Source organism: Vicugna pacos, chromosome 21, assembly GCF_048564905.1.
Source record: "Vicugna pacos chromosome 21, VicPac4, whole genome shotgun sequence".
Classification (NCBI taxonomy): Eukaryota; Metazoa; Chordata; class Mammalia; order Artiodactyla; family Camelidae; genus Vicugna; species Vicugna pacos.
Genome location: NC_133007.1, coordinates 20,039,249 through 20,057,178, shown reverse-complemented (window position 1 = coordinate 20,057,178; position 17,930 = coordinate 20,039,249). Strand labels below are relative to the sequence as shown.

The 17,930-nt window shown below is 43.0% G+C and overlaps 2 protein-coding genes across 2 annotated transcripts in view; both read left to right on the top strand.

Moving 5' to 3' along the window:
- Nucleotides 1–9,023, top strand: part of UAP1 (UDP-N-acetylglucosamine pyrophosphorylase 1) — a 103,021-nt gene extending 93,998 nt beyond the window's left edge. Inside the window, exon 15 of the transcript XR_012062749.1 lies at nt 8,888–9,023. The gene's annotated coding sequence lies outside the window, so the exon portion shown is untranslated. The remainder of the gene's footprint in view (nt 1–8,887) is intronic.
- The window catches only part of DDR2 (discoidin domain receptor tyrosine kinase 2), a 117,893-nt gene that overhangs the window by 9,128 nt on the left and 90,835 nt on the right, over nt 1–17,930 (top strand). The gene's annotated exons all lie outside the window — the stretch shown is intronic.

Sequence of the window (17,930 nt, the reverse complement as noted above, 5' to 3'; positions counted from 1 at the left end):
TACCCACTTTATATCCATGAATGACTGAAAAATTGTGCTGAACACTGGAATTTGACACAACATTGTAAAATGATTATAAATCAATAAAAAAGATTAAAAAAATAAAATGATGGTTCTGAGAATTTTAGATACCATAGGAAGGTATTTATGATTTTATATTAAGTAAAATTAGAAGTCACAAAGTTGTATAAAGGGCATGAAATCACTTATATAAAAATGCACAGAAAAAAACTCAGGAGGAAATATGCCAAAATATTAGCCGTGCTTGATTTTGGGTGAGGAGATTATAAGGTCATTTTTGGTCCTTTATATAATGGAAAGTTGATAAATAAGCGTCTATTATTTTTATATCAGAAAAGAAAAGAAAGTATACATTTTTTTAAAGGAAGATACTGTAAAAGAGTATTTGTTGTTTTCAGAGAGAATACATGAAAAATCTAGGTACGCTCTTGCCTTCCCTGGGATTCTGGGATTATTTTTACCCTCAGGAAGATCTTTCCTTGCTTCTACTTAAATTATCCTCTCACGTCAGTTTGTTTCTGGGGACAAAAAAAAAAAAAAAAAAAGAAAACCCAGCAACTTTGCATTTAATCTCTGCTCCAACATACGTGGTAATTCTCTGTTATCTTCACGGAAAAAAAGATACAAACTTGATGTCTTGATGTGGTATTCAAAGGCTTTCAGAATAAAATCCCACCTGATCTTTCCAACTTCACTTCCTATCAGTTTCCTATGTGTATTTTAATTAATTTTTTATTTTTTATTGAGGTGTAATTGACGTACAACACTGTTAGTTCCAAGCTTACAACATAGTGATTTGATATTTCTATATTATTAATGATGGCCATGGTAGGTCTAATTACCATCTGTCCCCATACAAAGATGTTACAGTATTATTAACTATGTTCCCTGTGCGGTACCTGTCATCCCTGTAATTCATTTATTCCTACATGTTTTCTACTCAAATCAAAACCCCCCTCGGACTTGCCATTTTTTGTACGTGTCCCCTTGTTCCATCTCTGAACCTCTGCTTCTTCCTGGGGACGTGCTTGCAGAGCATACATTGAAAAGTCAAGTGGACCAGGGTCCTCTTTCAGCACGATCAGGCTCACGCTGCTGTGTGGCCTTAGCAAGCCATTTCACCTCTCTGGACCTCAGATAGCATACCTGTGACACGAGAAGGGGCGATAGATGGTTGCCAAGCTTCCTTGCAGCTCTAGAGCTGGGGAGCCTTGTTCCCTCACTGCCCTGGGTGTGCTCATGCATCTGTCTGCACCTTGTCTCGGGTTATAACTGCTGCCTTGAGTGCCCCCGTCCCTCCTCCGCACCTGTCAGATTAGAGCAGAGAGGTGGGCATCTGATCCCTCCACTTTGCTGCTTTCTGAACGTGTGGCCTTATCTCACCAGTCAGCCTCTCTGTATCTCATCTGTAAAATGAGATGAATAACATCTCTCCTCTTGTCTCATGTGACTGATCTCAGTGCTGATCAAGGGAGAGGGAGAAAATGGAAAATTTCCCTGTAAACTCTGAAGTGCCCTACAAGGCGTTTCTGTCCTGTTGGCAGAAATCTCACCTGGACCCTGCAGCCTAGCACTTCGGAACAGGCACAGGGAGCAGGGGACAAAAACTCCTAGGCACTCTTTGGCCTGGGATGGCTGAGAGCAGAGGTAATCTAGTGAGAAATGGCAAGAGGCTTGCGGTAGGCTGGATGATGCTGCCTCCGGCTCCCTGCTCCCCAAATGCCCATATCCCAATCCCTGCAACCTGTGAGTATGTTACCTCCCATGGTAAAAGGGACTTTGCAGATGCCAGTAAGGTTAAGGACCTTGAAGTGGAGAGATTATTCTGGATTATCTGGGTGGGCCTGATGGAATCACAAGGGTCCTGAAAAGAGGGAGTCAGGAGGATCAGAGTCAAAGAAAGAAGATATAAGGATGGTCAGAGACGGGAGAGGATGCTGTGCTGCTGACCCTGGACCGCGGAATGCAGGCGTCCGCTAGAAGTTGGAAAAGACAAGAGAACAGATTCTTCGCTTGAGCCCCCAGAAGGAAGAGAGCCTTGCCAACACATTGATTTTAGGACTTTGAGCTCAGGAGAATACATGCGTGTTGTTCTAAGCCACTAAATATTTGATCATCTGTTACAGCAGCAATAGAAACTCAGGGCCGCCCGGCCTTCAGCTGTGGCCGTGCGCAAGCCAGTGCACGGCCCTTCTTGCCGCAGAGCTGGAGTTACCTCAAGGTCCTGACTGTGATAGTTTAGTGTTTTTCTCCTGTTTTACCCTTGTTTCTTTAGGCTGGCGTGGATAAACACCGAGTTACTAGAACATCAAAAAAAAAAAAAAAACGAGTATTTTCTGACTGTCTTCACCCCCAGTTAGAGCGTTGTCTGCTCTTTCTCTTTCATGGCATTCGGTCTCTTGTAACAATTCCAGGGATGCTTCGGGGATGTCTGTCCTCCACGTCAGGAGGAGGCTCTGTCTCGCTCCTCTTCTTTCTGGGCTCCCTGCCGGCTCCTGGCGTGGCCCGCACAGTGGGGAAGGTGCCTGCAGCCATGGCATCTCCCATCCCCTCCAGCCCCCAGGGACCACCCGGGAACGTCCACCCTGGGCCACTGCACCAAAGCTGCACTGGGATGGCTCTGCTGGGCCGCACCTGCCAAGTCTTGCCGAACCCGGGTCCTCTTGATGCCATGATCTGGGTTTTTCCACTTAAAAGGAAATATCATTTTCATCCCACTTCAATGCCAGGATGCAGTTCTGTCTGGTGTTTCAATGCCTCACAGATAATATCTATCTGTCTGTCTGTCTGTCTGTCTCCCTCTCTCTCTCTATTTCTATATATGTATTTTTATATAGCTATATATCTCTATATAGATATATACTTTTATATAGTTTATATATCTATATAGAGATATATATTTAATGAAAGCATATTTTTTTCAGCCTTAGAGGGATCAGTTCGAGATCCCTTTCCTGGGTGCTGAGAGACACCGCGCGTGTTGTCACATCGCAGCTGCTGGCATGAACAAGACATGGCATGCTGAACTCATTGCCACAGAGACATCAACACAGGGGAGGGTCAGTTGCCCCAAATGTGTAGCCTTGATTCTCTCCTCCTTAGGAGGAGTGACTTCCTTGGAGGAGCCTCAGCTCCTCATCAGACAGACTTCTGGAAAATTCCATCTCAGAATTCCTCCACACAGGCGAGGCTGTATCTGAATCCCACGTGAGCTCCCCCAGGTCCTCTGCTGCATATCCACAGTGTGGAATCCCTGCCGGACCTCCGGTTTCATCTGGGAAATCGGTGGGAGACCTGGAATTGCTGGACGCATAGTAAAATGGTTATTCTGTTCTTATTTTGCCTGAGTTTCAAAGTGTTAGGGTTTCAAGTGCATGCCCTCAAACTTACATATAGCCTTTAAAATATGTGCCTTCTTTGAGGCTAAAAAGTATCTGCCTTTGCAGTGCACTTCCCCCCACCCCCTCAGCTGTGAGAAGAGCACGTGAAGGTGTGTGTGGTGCGCGGCTGGGGTCAAGGTTTCAGAGGCCTGACCCAAGCCTGGTGGAGGAAGAGAGGTGGTGCTGGGTGCCCGGTTTTCCCTTCTGGCTCCTTCGTCCTCTTGTGACTCAGGATCTCCTTCCCGGAGCCCTGCGCCCAGAGCTGCTCTCAGCCACCCCTCCTAACCTCACTGCTGTTTTTGTAGAGTTCTTCCCCATCTTAGGAAAAAGTGTCCCAAGATTTTACTTCTGTAAAATGAGTCCTATTTCCTTATTTCCTTTAGAGTCCACAGCTCTGAGACAGTTGGGAGAGGGTAGTTCCAGGTATGGTATGTGCATTTAAGAGGGTGTGCGGCAACCGCCAGCACCTAAAAGCAGGCTTTCAGGCCTGTGTGGGAGGAACCCGTGGTGAGGCAGGCTTGCTAGCGCTCAAGCATAGCAAGGTGCAGGCAGCTGCCGCCCCTCCACCTGTCTTTATTCTGTTCTGTGGCATCTCTGCCATCTGCAACAGGACGTGGCACCTCGTCAACACTCGAGAAACATTTACTGACTGGGTGCATCTATTCAGAGGTGATTCTGGATTGTATCATTCAGGGTTCAACCAAAGAAGCAGAACCAGGACGAGGTATATATTAAAGGCTTGATCACAGGAGTTTGCTTAGATGATGGTGGGGCCTGCCTAGGGAGGTCCCACATCCGTAGAGCAGGCCGTTAGGAAAGGCAGGCGGGAGCTGCTGCTCACGGTGGAATGTCCTCTTCAGGGAAGTCTCAGCTCTGCTTCTAATGCCTTTCGATCGATTGCATTGGTTCCACCTGGATTATCCAGGATGCTCTCTCTTACGCAAGGTCAGCTGATTATGGATTTTAATCACATCTGCAAAACACCTTCACAGTAACACCTAGATTAGTATTGAATAACCAGGCACTGGAGCTTAGCCAAGTTGACAGATCAAAAAGACCATGAACCAGTGATTTAAAGAAACTGCTTGCCCCCTAGTTTCCTCTTGGGCATTGACAATATAGCTAGTATCAAGCTGAATACTTTTGATGGTATGGACTGAATTCAGCCTTGCTGCTCCTTCTGACTTCAGTTGCTTTAACCAAAAGTGCAAACCCTGAGCTTCTTCTGTCATCTGTTGATGCTCCAAGGCTCACATGGTCTGGAAGGGTAAGTGGCTCCTCTCTGATTTGCCAGGAGCAAGTGGTTATGTTAGCTGGGGAGCCAGCACACTAATTTCAGTGATTTGACTCTGGTACAAGTTCTGTGGGGCCAGAGGGTGGGACGATGCTTTTTCCTCTGGCCCTGGTAAACATTTTATGCTTGTTATGGTGGTTGAAATGCTGGATTTCATCTTTTATTCGTGCGCCAAGAGGTTCACAGTAAATGAGGGGTGTGGTCTGTTAGGGGAAAGTGGCTGTGGCTTGGCCTCTCCGCACCCTGTCCTCACACACACATGTTCTGGAACATGCGAATGTGTCATGTGGGGGCTGCCCCTGGGAAACCATGGACCGTGGTCTGGGGGCGGGGAGGTGGCAGAGCGTGGTAGACACGGTGCTGGACCAGGAATGAATTTCGTTGCTAACTACTACTAACTTCTCATCAGTGAGGCTTCTCCAGTCCTCTGCTCACCCCTTTATTACCCAGGACAGATTTATTTAGTGCCAGGCTGAGCAGTAGGCTTTAGGATTGAGCAGGGAACAAGATAGATGCTACCCTTGTCCTTTTACAGCTTACTTTCAAGCACTTTGAATGCATAATAATGATCCTATTCGTAGTGCTCACTGAGGGTCATCCTGCCCCAAGCATGTTATGACAGAAGAAGCAGGGGGTTCGCATAGGTTAAGATCAGGGAATACTGTGGGAGGAGGTGACTATTATTAATGCCTTTCCTACTTTGTTTTGTTTGTTTGTTTTTAATTTTATTGAGTTATAATCAGTTTACAATGTTGTGTCAATTTCCAGTGTAGAGCACAATTTTTCAGTTATACATGAATATACATATATTCATTGTTGCATTCTTTTTCACCGTGAGCCACCACAAGATCTTGTATATATTTGCCTGTGCTGTGCAGTATAATCTTGTTTATCTATTCTGTATATACCTGTCAATATCTACAAATTTCAAACTCCCAGTCTGTCCCTTCCCACCCTCCTCCCCACTGGCAACCACAAGTTTGTATTCTATGTCTATGAGTCTGTTTCTGTTTTGTATTTATGTTTCATTTGTCTTTTTCTTTTCTTTTCTTTTTTTCTTTTTTCTTTTTTTCTTTTAGTGATCTCATATGATATTTTTCTTTCTCTTTCTGGCTTACTTCACTTAGAATGACATTCTTCAGGGACATCTATGTTGCTGCAAATGGCGTTAGGTTGTCATTTTTATGGCCAAATAATATACCATTGCATAAATAAACCACATCTTCTTTATCCAGTCATCTGTTGATGGACATTTAGGCTGTCTCCGTGTCTTGGCTTTTGTAAATAGTGCTGCCGTGAACATTGGGGTGCAGGTGTCTTTCTGAAGTCTTTCCTACTTTGGAGTCATGTCCTTTCCCTGATTCTCTTTTCTTCTCCTCTGTGTCCTCTCCCTTGGCCATTTTGGGCCACCTCTTGGTTTCTCTGTCTTATTCAAAGGACTCTTTCTGATCAGCCTCTAGCCCGACCTTTTGCCGAAGCTCTCGTCTTAAGTCTCCAGCTGCATGATAGACACCTCCTCATGGGGACCCTTAGGCATTTCAAAGACACAGCATCTTTAGAAGATCTCAACAATTCCATTGTATCTTTTTCTTCCCTTTTCTGTCTCTGATAATTTTATCACAATTCCTTTTTTTCATTTAGGTAAAGAACTTAGTCATCTTTGACCTAGCCTTTCCATTGCACCTGCCAGTTGCTTATACCCTTTGTATACTGGGCCAGTCATTAACTACTGTGCTGCAATTATTTTGTCTATAATAAAAGAGTTGTGCTCATCTCATAAGATTGTGATAAAGATTAAATGAGTCCATGCAAGGGCAGTGATATAATATCAGCAGTCTATCCAGGTAGATCCTCTGGTTCCTTGTTTCTCAGTATTTTTCCTCTTATACCTTGGCTTTTTGCTTTTCTAACTCTCATTGTCTATTATATTTCTGAATTGTTGTTTGCAGTCTACAGACTAGTAGCTAGACCTTCATGAACTACATGAGACATTATATACTTGTTTTTCTTCATATTTCTCTAAAAACATGCATGCTCTCTCTCCCTTTCTCTGTATACACACACACACCGACAAACACATATACATACAAAAATATACACATATATATACTAAACTATAAATGCACATATATATTCACACATATGCATATATGTACTAAACTATACAAACACACACGTATACACATAGACTTACATATACTCCCTTCTTTGTTTCTTAATTAATTGACTTAATGTTTTGACAATGCTTCTAAATGGAAAAGATATAGGCAAATCTGTATTCATTGTGTAATGGTGAAAGATTAATTTTTCCAAACTATCCAGACTAATCATGCTTTCCATCACACTAATCATGAGCTACATTTTTTTCCCCAATGTACCAGTCTCTCTGATGAGGGTGGACTGTACTCACTGGTCTTAGTGAAAGTTACCAGGGGGCATGCTCTCAGGGACTCCCTGTCCCTATGAGATGGAGCCACTCAGAAACACGGAAAACCTTCCTCGAGATAAGCTCATGTAAATGGCTTCTGTGATGAAAATAGCATCGTGAGGTAGTGCCAGCGATTTCAGGTTCACAAAGGACGGTTAGAATTTTCCCCGGTTCATTGCACACTGTAATTTCATCATTACATACATCCTTTAATTATGGGCTCTAATTGTGCATTTTAGGTCTGTAATTAAATATAAAGATGTTAATTTTGTAGATGTTCCAGTCAGCTCAGATATACTTTCAGATTCTTCCCCCTACCCCACCTTTCAAAGAAAATTACTACATCATTAAAAAGTTTGTGCACGGAAGGAGCCTCTCAGAGGGCTGCTTTTGGGAGCCACTGGCTGTTTGCATGGGAGGGGCCCTGGTTCAGGAAGGATACAGGAATGTTATCCTGATTATATTCCCCATAGACTGTGCAGATTCATGTCAGAGAGACCTCGCTGGGTCTAGGGCAGTGAGAATTCCTTTCATTTATATAGAACTGGTTTCTCTTGACTGGACTATTTAAAGGTGACATCAATTCTTAATGAATCATAGGAGAGGGAAGAACTGATGTTAGAGCAGCTCTGGCTCTTTGTTTCTCTTGTGACTTATTAAAGATGAAAAGGCATTTTGGATTACTGGAGTTTATAGTTTGTGTATGGGCAGCTGATTATCTATCTATATTTCTGTCTATCAATCTACCTATTTATCTATCTGTCTATTTATTTATCAATCTATCTGTCACCAGGAAGAGAGAGAGAGACCGAGAGAGAGAAGAGAGAGCAATTGCTTTACATTTTTAACAAGCACAGACCCGAGTTAAACTAGAATTCATTTTATAAGAACTCTCAGTAATTCAGATCTTTCTTCATTTCTTTCTCTACTTAAAAAAAAAAAGGCTGAAAAACAGGATTTTCCCCCATGGACCACATTATGTCCATTGTATCCTATATATTCTACATATTTATCTAGTTGCCCCCATTTATAAATCTAAGCAAAGGGAGGCAATTTGATAGAACGTATCACAGGACACAGCATGCCTCGTAATTATTTTCCCCAACATGTAAATTCCTTTTGGACAGCAATTCGATCCTTTTCGTATATCCACTAAGAGGTTATTCAGTGTTTAACACAGAGCCTGGAACATATTCCATACTCAGTAATACGTATTGAGGAATGAATGGATGAATAACAGACACTCTGCCTCCTAGGAATGAGTCATTTGGAGCAGGATTAATCTGCTTTCATAGGTAATCAACAAACAGGGTAAAGTGTGACATTTATCTTTTGGTGAGAGCAGAACATCCTTTTTGTTTACTGTTTCACCAACAGATATCCCTTTCCCCCTCAATTTCAAAAATTGAGGTAAAACATGCATAACATAAAAATATCATCTTAACCATTTAAAAGCATAAAGTTCAGTGATATTAAATATATTCATAATGTGCAACCATCATCGTCACCCATCTCCATAGCTCTTTTTATCCAGTAACTCTGTATCCATTAAACAGTAATTCCTCATTTTTCCCTCCCCTCAGCCCCTGGCTACCACCGTCCTACTTCCTATCTCTATGATCCCACTTTTGTTTTCACAAGTTCTTTTTATTTTATTGAAGTATATTCAGTTTACAATGTTGTGTCAATTTCTGGTGTACAGCATCATGTTTCGTCACCCATATACATACATATATTCCTTTTCACATTCTTTTTTCATTACAGGTTACTACAAGATATCAAGTATGTGTTTTCACCAGTTCTTTTGAACATGCAAATCAGTCTGAGTTTGGGTCCTACGTCTGCCACTCACTCATATTCTGATAGAGACTATTGTATAAAGAAACTTATCATTGGCTAATTACTTTGTAATTGTTATTACTAAAGCTAATATCAATGTTGGAAACCCATATAGAATTTCCTTTCTAGAACCACTTTATCAGTGAGGGATGAATACTGCAAACCCAAGTTTTCACGATTGGGAGCTGAGGAGAAACACTGCTTCAGTCAGCAAGCACTTCCTAAGAGCTCTTCATGATCCAGGGACTCTGCTGGACGCTGTGGATATGGGAATGGATAATACAAGGGTCATAGGCTAGTAAACAAGTGGATGGAAGAAAGGGATGCTGGCCTTGGCATAGCATTGACCACACGGTGGAGTGGTTGGGACCACAAAGGACATGTGGTCCCTTCTGTGGTGGGTTGATGGTGGGAAAGGGGAGGTTGGTGGTCATGTCACTGTTGGTTGTGAGTTCACCAGTTGAAAGGAACAGATGAGCAAAGGCCTGGCGGCTGGACATAGGCTGGGGCCCTTAAGGAACCACACTTTGGCCTGCTGAAGCATGTATTTTAAAGAGAATGTGCCTGGCCCAAAGATTTGCACATATTAGGCACTTAGTTAATAGTTAGTAAATGAAGGAGTGGATCAAAGCGGCAGAGGGGAGGCTAGAGACATTGGCAGAGGCAGGATCCCTGAGGGCCTCGTAGGCCGTGCTGGGATTGGTGATGGGAACAGAGAGGCGGCCAATGGAATTCTCTTTAAGCACAGAAGAGCTCCTACTGATTTGATTTTTTTTTAAATCCCTGTGGCTGCAGAACAGAGAATGGATTGGACAGAATGAGGCTGAAGCCATAAGCCCAGACAAGAAGGGTAGCAGCATTGGCTGGGAGCTGTAGTGTAGGCGAGAAGAGCATTCAGAGGCTGTTACCTAACCCAGGGAGCCGCCCTGGAGGTGCAGAGGGGCAGAGACAGGCAGGCGGGACATCGCAGTCTGGCGACTGATTGCAGTGTGTGGGCACAATTAAGTTGAATGTGCGCGTTGGAGAGAGAAAGTTGGAAAGTGTGTGTGTGTGTGTGTGTGTGTGCACATGCACAAGTTGGAGCCTGTATGTGTGTACGCTTGAGTTGAAATATTGTATGTGTATACCTACAATGTGTAGGTATACACATACAATGTATATAGTGAGTTGAGTGTGTGTGTGTGTGTGTGTTGGAATGATATGCATGCTAGTGCATTGGAATGTGTGTGTTGTGTGTGTGTGCATGTGCACGCACCCATGAGTGCAAGTGAGCAGTCAGAACCAATTTCTCCTAATTACTTATCTATTTGGCCTAAAGGCTTATGAAGTCTCCTTATGCCTTACTCCTGATCACATGCTCCAAGTCACACGCAGAAATGGGCAGAACAGCTCAGTGCAGTAATTCCATCCTGACTCACCCTAAGCAGTTTCCAGCCAAATTCATTAATTGCTCCCCCTCTTTATGCTCACACAGCACTTTCCTCCATTGCACTTGTCACACCACTATTTTTCTGAGTTTATATAATGCTTTCTCCTTGCTAGCCTGTGAAACCCTTAAGGATGGGAAAGTGTGTCATTTATCTTTCTATCCTGAGAGCCTAACTTATTCAGGCACACAGTAGGTTCTCAGCTAGCATTTGTTGAATACGCTAAAGGAAACGCAGCATTTTTATAGCTTGCTTTGCCAAAACTGAAAGTCTCTGATGCAAAGTGTCATTATTGTCTCCTGTATTTTGGAAACAAAATAACAGTCACCAATGTTAAAGAACCTACTATGTGCTAGGCACAATGCCAGGTACCTTATGTGCAATGTTTTTAAAAGTCCTTGGAGTTTAAAGAATCGTAGGAGGTGAATATTATCAACTGCCTTCTACAAATGGCAGAGAGAGGCTCACTAAAGCCAGGTAACCACCTGGCCAAGTCACACAGGTAGGAAGTAGAAAGAAAGTAGGAAGAAAGCTTGGCTCCTCCGCTCTGGTGCTCTGCAGTCTGCCCTTCCCCGTGGCGCCCCAGCCCAGCTCTCCATTTCTTGCACCTTGGCAAAAGCCCTGCCCTTCCTGTGAGAAATAAAAGGGTTTAATCTGGTCAAAAGGAAACAGTGTTTCCTCTGTGCTCAGGAGCAGAGAGGGAACCAAAACCAATATTTTCCCAGAGATGTGGCCAGTTTGGGTTCACGCCAGCTCTGGAGGCTGGAAGCTGGTTCCCAGGAGCACAGGAGGAATGATAATCGTTCATTTGAGATCCAAGCTCACGGCAGGTTGAGGATAGATTCCCTTTCCCTCGAGGGTTTGCCTTTTTCTTTTCTTCACCCAAGATCTAGGCGGGTTGCTTTCTACTCCAGGGGAAGCCACTTCCAAGTTCTCTGCTACTGGATTGAAAATTCCAAATTTATCGAGGATTTACTGTTTCCAACTCTGCTAGTTATTGTGGTGGATTCAAAAAAAGGGGCAACGACCCCCTGTCTCTAGGTAGCCTTGCACATAATTGGTATTCTGTTAATACTTTATTTGTTGATGGGTACCAACTGGATGGTTACTCTTTGCAAGACTCCATCATGGATGAATCCCAGTTGGTCTTTTCAGGCTGCTTAGCTCTTTTCCCGGTGGGTTTCTCATTGTCACGGGGAACCCAGGGAGAAAGAGGAAGCACAGAGGAGGCTCTCCTACGTGAACAGTTCAGGGCACCCAAGGGAGGTCTTTTAGCTTGTTTTCTTTCTGCCTGACTTTTCCACACTCTCCAACTCAGATGACATCCACACAGTCTTTTTACTTAGCATCCTGGGGCTGAATAGCGTCTCCCAGGGAACCCTCAGCCCTGGGAACTGGGCAGAAATCAACCTGGGAGGTTATGAATTTCGGGGCCGGCGGTGATTTCAGAGCTGCAGGAAGGTGTCCTACTTCCAAAACCACTTCCCTCAACTGCTGGATATTAGCTTGATTCCCTCCACTTAAGGCTTAGATCTCTGCTTTAGATGCACTGCTTATCACCTCTCCCACTTTGCAGTGTTTTTACCTATGCTGGAGCTTGTGCAAAGGTTTTTTTTTTTTTTTAAACAAACAAATTATAGAAGGGGAAGCAAGAAGAGTTCAGGCAACTTGTAGGGAAGGGAGAAGGTGAATTTGGTGAGACCTGAAGCTAATAAACATAGCTCATTTGGGGAACACTGACTTCCACAGACAGATCTTCCAACATATAGTAGTTACATGTAGTTAGATAAGATATAGAGAGTTACAACAGTTAAGAACATGGCCCTGCAGCCAAACTGGCTGCATTCAAGAGCTGACTGTGTTACCTGCCAGTTGTGTGGTTTTGAGCAGGTTAGGGAACTTCTCTGAGCCTTAGTTTACTCCTATGTAACTTAGTGATAATACTTATTTTTAACCTCATGGTGTTGCTGTGGGGATTAAATAAAGCAATATATGTGGAAAACTAAGAATAGTGCATGACACACAGTAAACACTCATTAAAAAGGGCTATTATTAATATTTGGTCTGTCTAAATAAAGTCTGTCTTACCTGGTGTGTCAGTCTCTCTCAAATAAACCCTCTGGGATTTAGCTTGGAAACCTAGGCTTGTAGAAAGTCAGGGCTGGGAGGAAGTTTAGAGACTTTCTTTTGGAGATGAGGAAATGTAGGCCCAAGGTCACATAGCAAGTCACCGAGGCATTAGAAAACACTGTCCTGTCTGTGGCCCAGAACACATTTTTTCTTACAAAGCTGCTCATCCTTGGCCTGGAGGGTGGATGGACCAGCCCTCCAGGTGTGACCTCAAGTCTCCCTGTAAATCCATCTCTCCTCAAACAGTGGCACAATTTCTATGGGAGTCTCTCAGATCACACCGTAGGTTGTGTTCAAAGACCAGTGAGGTGGAGAAACTGCCCCAGACACTGGTCCCCACGTGGAACTTGGTGAGGGGAGCTCAGTGAAGTCTGAGGGGTCTGGAGGCCTGTCCCTGAAGGAAAAGTCTTGAGGAAATCTGATATGGAATGAGAAACACAAAAATTCTCAAAGACACAGTTGAAAATTCTCAAAGACACAGTTGAACATCTTAAAGTCAAGGACTTGAAATTTTTGTCATGATGGTTCCTGCCATGCGGAGGCACGTTCTTAACAAGAATGATGCTCCCAAGCTCATTTCTTTCTTGTTTAAGGCCTCAGTTCACTGGCCTTAGACATATTTACAATGATTTTGGGAAAAAATGGACTCCTTTAAAAAGAAGTATAAAAATAATACAACGCCACCACAGACAAGATTTCTTTTCCAGTGGAGAGGACTTTACTCATAATCTGATTAGTCTAACCCATTTCAGTCTTTTTCAAAAGACACTAAATTTTATAAAATTGACATTATATAGCTGGCTATTTCTAGGAAATCTCAAGTCCTTCTCTTGGATCAGCACTTGCTCGCTGTTCTCAGAAAAGTCAGTCTGGCTTCATTTTTGGGAGAAAAATGTTGCATCCTTTCAAATGGGAGCATCAGAGTCTATCTGTGACAGATGTGGTAGGAACTAGACATTGAGTCTGAGCTCTGCTTCCCTGTTTGCTGGATGACCTTGAGAAAGTGTCTTCACCTTTCTGGGATCTGCTTTCTAGCTTTTATAATGTGGATTACTGCCACAGGCTGACAGCATTAGCTTGTTTCCTGTGTAGTGTGCTCAGTCTTGACACAGGAAAAGGTTTCCAGCCACTCCGGGTAAAATCTCATCTAGTCTTTAACTGCAGTTTGGTTTGACTGATCTATATGATTTATAATTGTGAATTGATTGAGTTTTATTATCTGTTTTTCTTCTCTGCTGGATTCCCAAGTCCTCTCCTCTTTGTGGTGACAGGAGTCATTTACCAGATCATTTTCTTCTTCTATTTTCATTATTTAAGCCGCTCAATTCAGCCCAGATCCTAGGAGACCCAGCATAGATGGTAGGGGTGGTAGGAGAGTGCACGTTCCGAGTGTGGGGATGTTCACAGCTGGAGGGAGCCATGGGTTCTGCGTAAAACACCACTCCTCTGCCCGGAGTCATCTTATTAGCTGCTTCATTTCAAGGGAGGAAGGTTAATTTTGGGTCCCCCTTGGAACATGGAGGGGACTCTTGCCAAATCCAGGATCGCCTTGAGCTGTAACCTCATGAGGCCCCTGGATGGGTCTGTGTGTCTGCTTTGGACCAGACCCAGGGTGCTGCCCTGTGTCCTATCCCCAGTGAGGGTGCAGGGTGGGGGTCAGTGTTTATCTTGGTGGGCCTCACTTGAACTGGACACTGCTGTTTTGTTGGTTCAGGTTGAAGTATATTTCTTTTTTTAATTGCCCCGGCACTCTCCCCAGGCACTTGGTCTGCCAATGCTGTTGGCCCCTGCTGCTCTGATCCCCTGGGATCATGAGGAGAGCACTGTTTCTCCCTGCTGGCCCCAGCCTAGCAGCAGCCAATCATGGCTGGCATGCATGGCTACAAGTACTTGTCAAAGGTCTAGCCAGTGAACTAGAACTTCAGTTCTCTCCCTAGTGGGGCTGAAGCTCCTGAGCAGGTGGACCTGTTGGGATATGTATAACCTGTGCCAAACAACTTCTGGGGCAAGAACTGGGCAGCCTGCTTGCTGTCGAGCTCAGGTTGTGAAGCACAGTAGGTACAATTAAGCATACTGGAGCCAGGCTGGGCTCAAATTCCACCTCCACTGCTACCTGGATGCATTAATGTAGGCAAACATGTCTCAGTTTCCTAATCTGTAAAACGGGTATATTTTGAAGGTTCTGAGGCTATTGTGTTGAGGATTGAATGAACTAACACATTAGATTGAAACACATGTGACTGCTGGTATTTTAACTGTTTTAAACCTATGAACATAACAAGGATTAGTAGAGTGTTTTAAAAACATGACAACTATGTGCTGTCTAAGAAACTCACTTTAAATATAATGATATAGGCATGTTGAAAGACAAAGATAAGAAAAGCTATATTATGCAAATATTTACCAAAAGAAAGCAGAAGTGGCTGTATTAATAGATGTGAAAATCCTCAACAAAATATCAGCAAATAAAATACAACATTGTATTTATACATTCTTTTTAAAGAATTGTACACTGCGACCAAGAGGGACTCATTCCAGCTGGGCAAAGGTAGTTCAATACAAAAAATCACATGATTACATTAGTTGATGTAGAAAACTCATTTGACAACATCCAACACCCATTCATGATAAAAACTCTCAGCAAATTAGGAATAGAGAGGAATTGCCTCACTTGATAAGAGTATCTATAAAAAGTCTATAGCAAACCGTGTACTTAATAATGAAAGACTGAATACTTTCTCCCTAAGACTGGAATCAAGGTAGGAATGTCTGTCTTGATACTTTTATTCAACATAGTACTGGAAGTTCTAGCCATTGCAAAAAATTAATAAAGACATGTAGGTTGGGAAGGGAGAAATAAAACTACATTTAAAGATGACATGATTGCTTACTTATAAAATCCCAAGAAATCTACCAAAATCCCCTTCTTGGAGCCAATAGAGGGATTCAGCAGAGTCACAGGATACAAACTCACCAAGCTCATAAGATAAAAAAAAAAATCAGTTGTATTTCCATATACTAGCAACAAATGTGGATACCAAAATAAAAAAAAAGACATTTATAATCACTAAAAAATTCTTAAGTATAAATTTAATAAAACATGCACAGAACTTGTTTGCTGAAAATTATAAAACCTGAGGAAAGAAATCAAAAGTCCTAAATAAATGAAGAAACATACTATGTTCATGGATTGGAAAACAATATAGTAAAGATGCCAATTCTGCCCAAATGGATATATGGGCTTGTCACAACTCCTTTCAAAATATTAGCATTTTTAATGAATCCAGAGCATATTATTCTAAAATGCAGATGGAAAGGGCAAATAATTATAATAACTAGAGCAATTTTGAAAATGAAGAATAGAGTGGGAGGAATCAGTCTACCCTATTTGAAGACTTAAGTGGCTGCAGTAATCAAGACTGTGTGGCACTGGCAGAAGAATAGACACACAGATCAAAGGAACACAATAGAGAATCCAGAAATAGACCCCCCACCCCACATGCCTCTGTGTGGCTTTATTTTGCAAAAGAGCTCTAGACCCAGAGTCAGGAGGCCCATGTTCGGGTCCCAGGACTACTATTCACTTGCTGTGTGGCCTTGGAAGAGTGGCTTCTTCCAGTTCTAAAAGTCTTTGAGGCTTTGGCTCTGAATCACTTAACTTTTTCTGGCCCGGTTTCCTCTCCTATTTAAAGGGGACATCCCGTACTCTCTTTCTTCCAACCTTCTGTTGGACAAGCGATGACAAAATACCTTTCTCTTTGATGTATCAAGAATTCTACAAGCCAGAAGAGTTGCTACATTGACTGAGTTCATAGGAAACCTCAGCACCATCAGAACTTGACTCTGTGCCCCCGAAGTTAAATGCCAAGAGCTTTATTATAATTTGTTAATTTGGTTTCTTTCTTCCTAGCGCTATCATTTCCTCATTTGGACTCCTTAAGGAGCACGAGGAGTGGGACTCACTTTTGTGGAGCTGTTTTCGGAGCTCTTCAAGGTTCAAAGCTCTGGGCTTGGCTATGTGAACCTCTGGGAATGTCTGTCAATAAGAGATTAAGAGAGGTTCGAAGACAGAGGCTGTTTCCCGGTAGAATACTTCTGCTTGTGTGGGCAGAAAGATCTGGAAATAATTCAGCCAACCAACAGCTAACCACCCAAAGAGGATTATATGTAGATTCACATTGTGTGGGTCCTGGGAGCTTTGAAAGCCACATACTTGGAACACACGCACACCCGCACGTGCACACACACACACACACACAGAACAATAGCACCCTTAGCACCAAGGCCACCTTATGTATTTACTACCATAAATAGTCCTGGTTAAAACCAAGTAGGAAAATTTAAAATATACAGATGCTGATAACACCCAGACTTTAACTGGGGCACAAGAACTTTTCTCTCTCAAGCTCATGTGGCAGGACAGCACAGTGATTAGAAGGATGAATTCTAGACACAGACTGTCTGGGTTGAAATCAGCATCTCATCATTTATTAGCCATGCTTTTAGGTATCTATTAGTTAACTACTTTGTGTCTGGTTTGCTCTTCTGTATAACTGGAATAATACCTCTCTCATTAGATTGCTGTGAGGATTTGAAGAAATAATTTATGCTGAGCTTTTACGCATGAAACACACTTAGAACAGAGTGAAACAGAAACAATTGTATTCTTCTACATAACATATGAATGGAGTGGGACAGCTGGGGCCCCACTGCCTTAAAATAATTTCTCCATCTATCTTGTCATGGCGCTGTTGCCACAAGACTCCTACACCATTATTGATCTGAGTCACTAGATACAAAAATTTTTTCGAGGAGGGTCAGCAGAGTAGTTGCTAAACTAGCTTATTAGACTGGTGGGTTAGTGACCGGGGTCTAATCTCAGGGCTCCTGTTAACAAGGTTTGTACTTGTAGACAAGTCAATTGGAGTCCCTGAACCTCATTCTAACCTGTACACCGAAGAGACTCAACTATACGATCACTGACGTCCTTTCCAGCTCTAGTAGCTGAAGAGATAGGTGCTCCATAGATGAAGAGAATTTTTTCCCCCTATGGAAGCTTAAGAATAGCTGCTTATTCATTAAGTACTTTTTAATGCAGCTGCCACTTTTCTAGCCCTTTGACCCATTTAACCCTCGTAGTAATCCTATAAAGAAGGCTTCATCCTTATCCCCATTTTATAGAAATGGAAACTGAAGCAGAGAGAGCGTAAATGATTTGCCCAAGGTCACATGTCTACCAAGTGGCAGAACTGGAATCACGTCCAGATGATGCACAGCGCACATGCTAGGCATTTCATTCAGTACCAGACAATGCAGGGCAGATAGTAACTAACAAGAGGGACCGTTTCCTCTTCATCACAGACCTGTGAGAGCACCTGGGGCTTCGGGGAGGCCCTCCGTAAACACTTAGC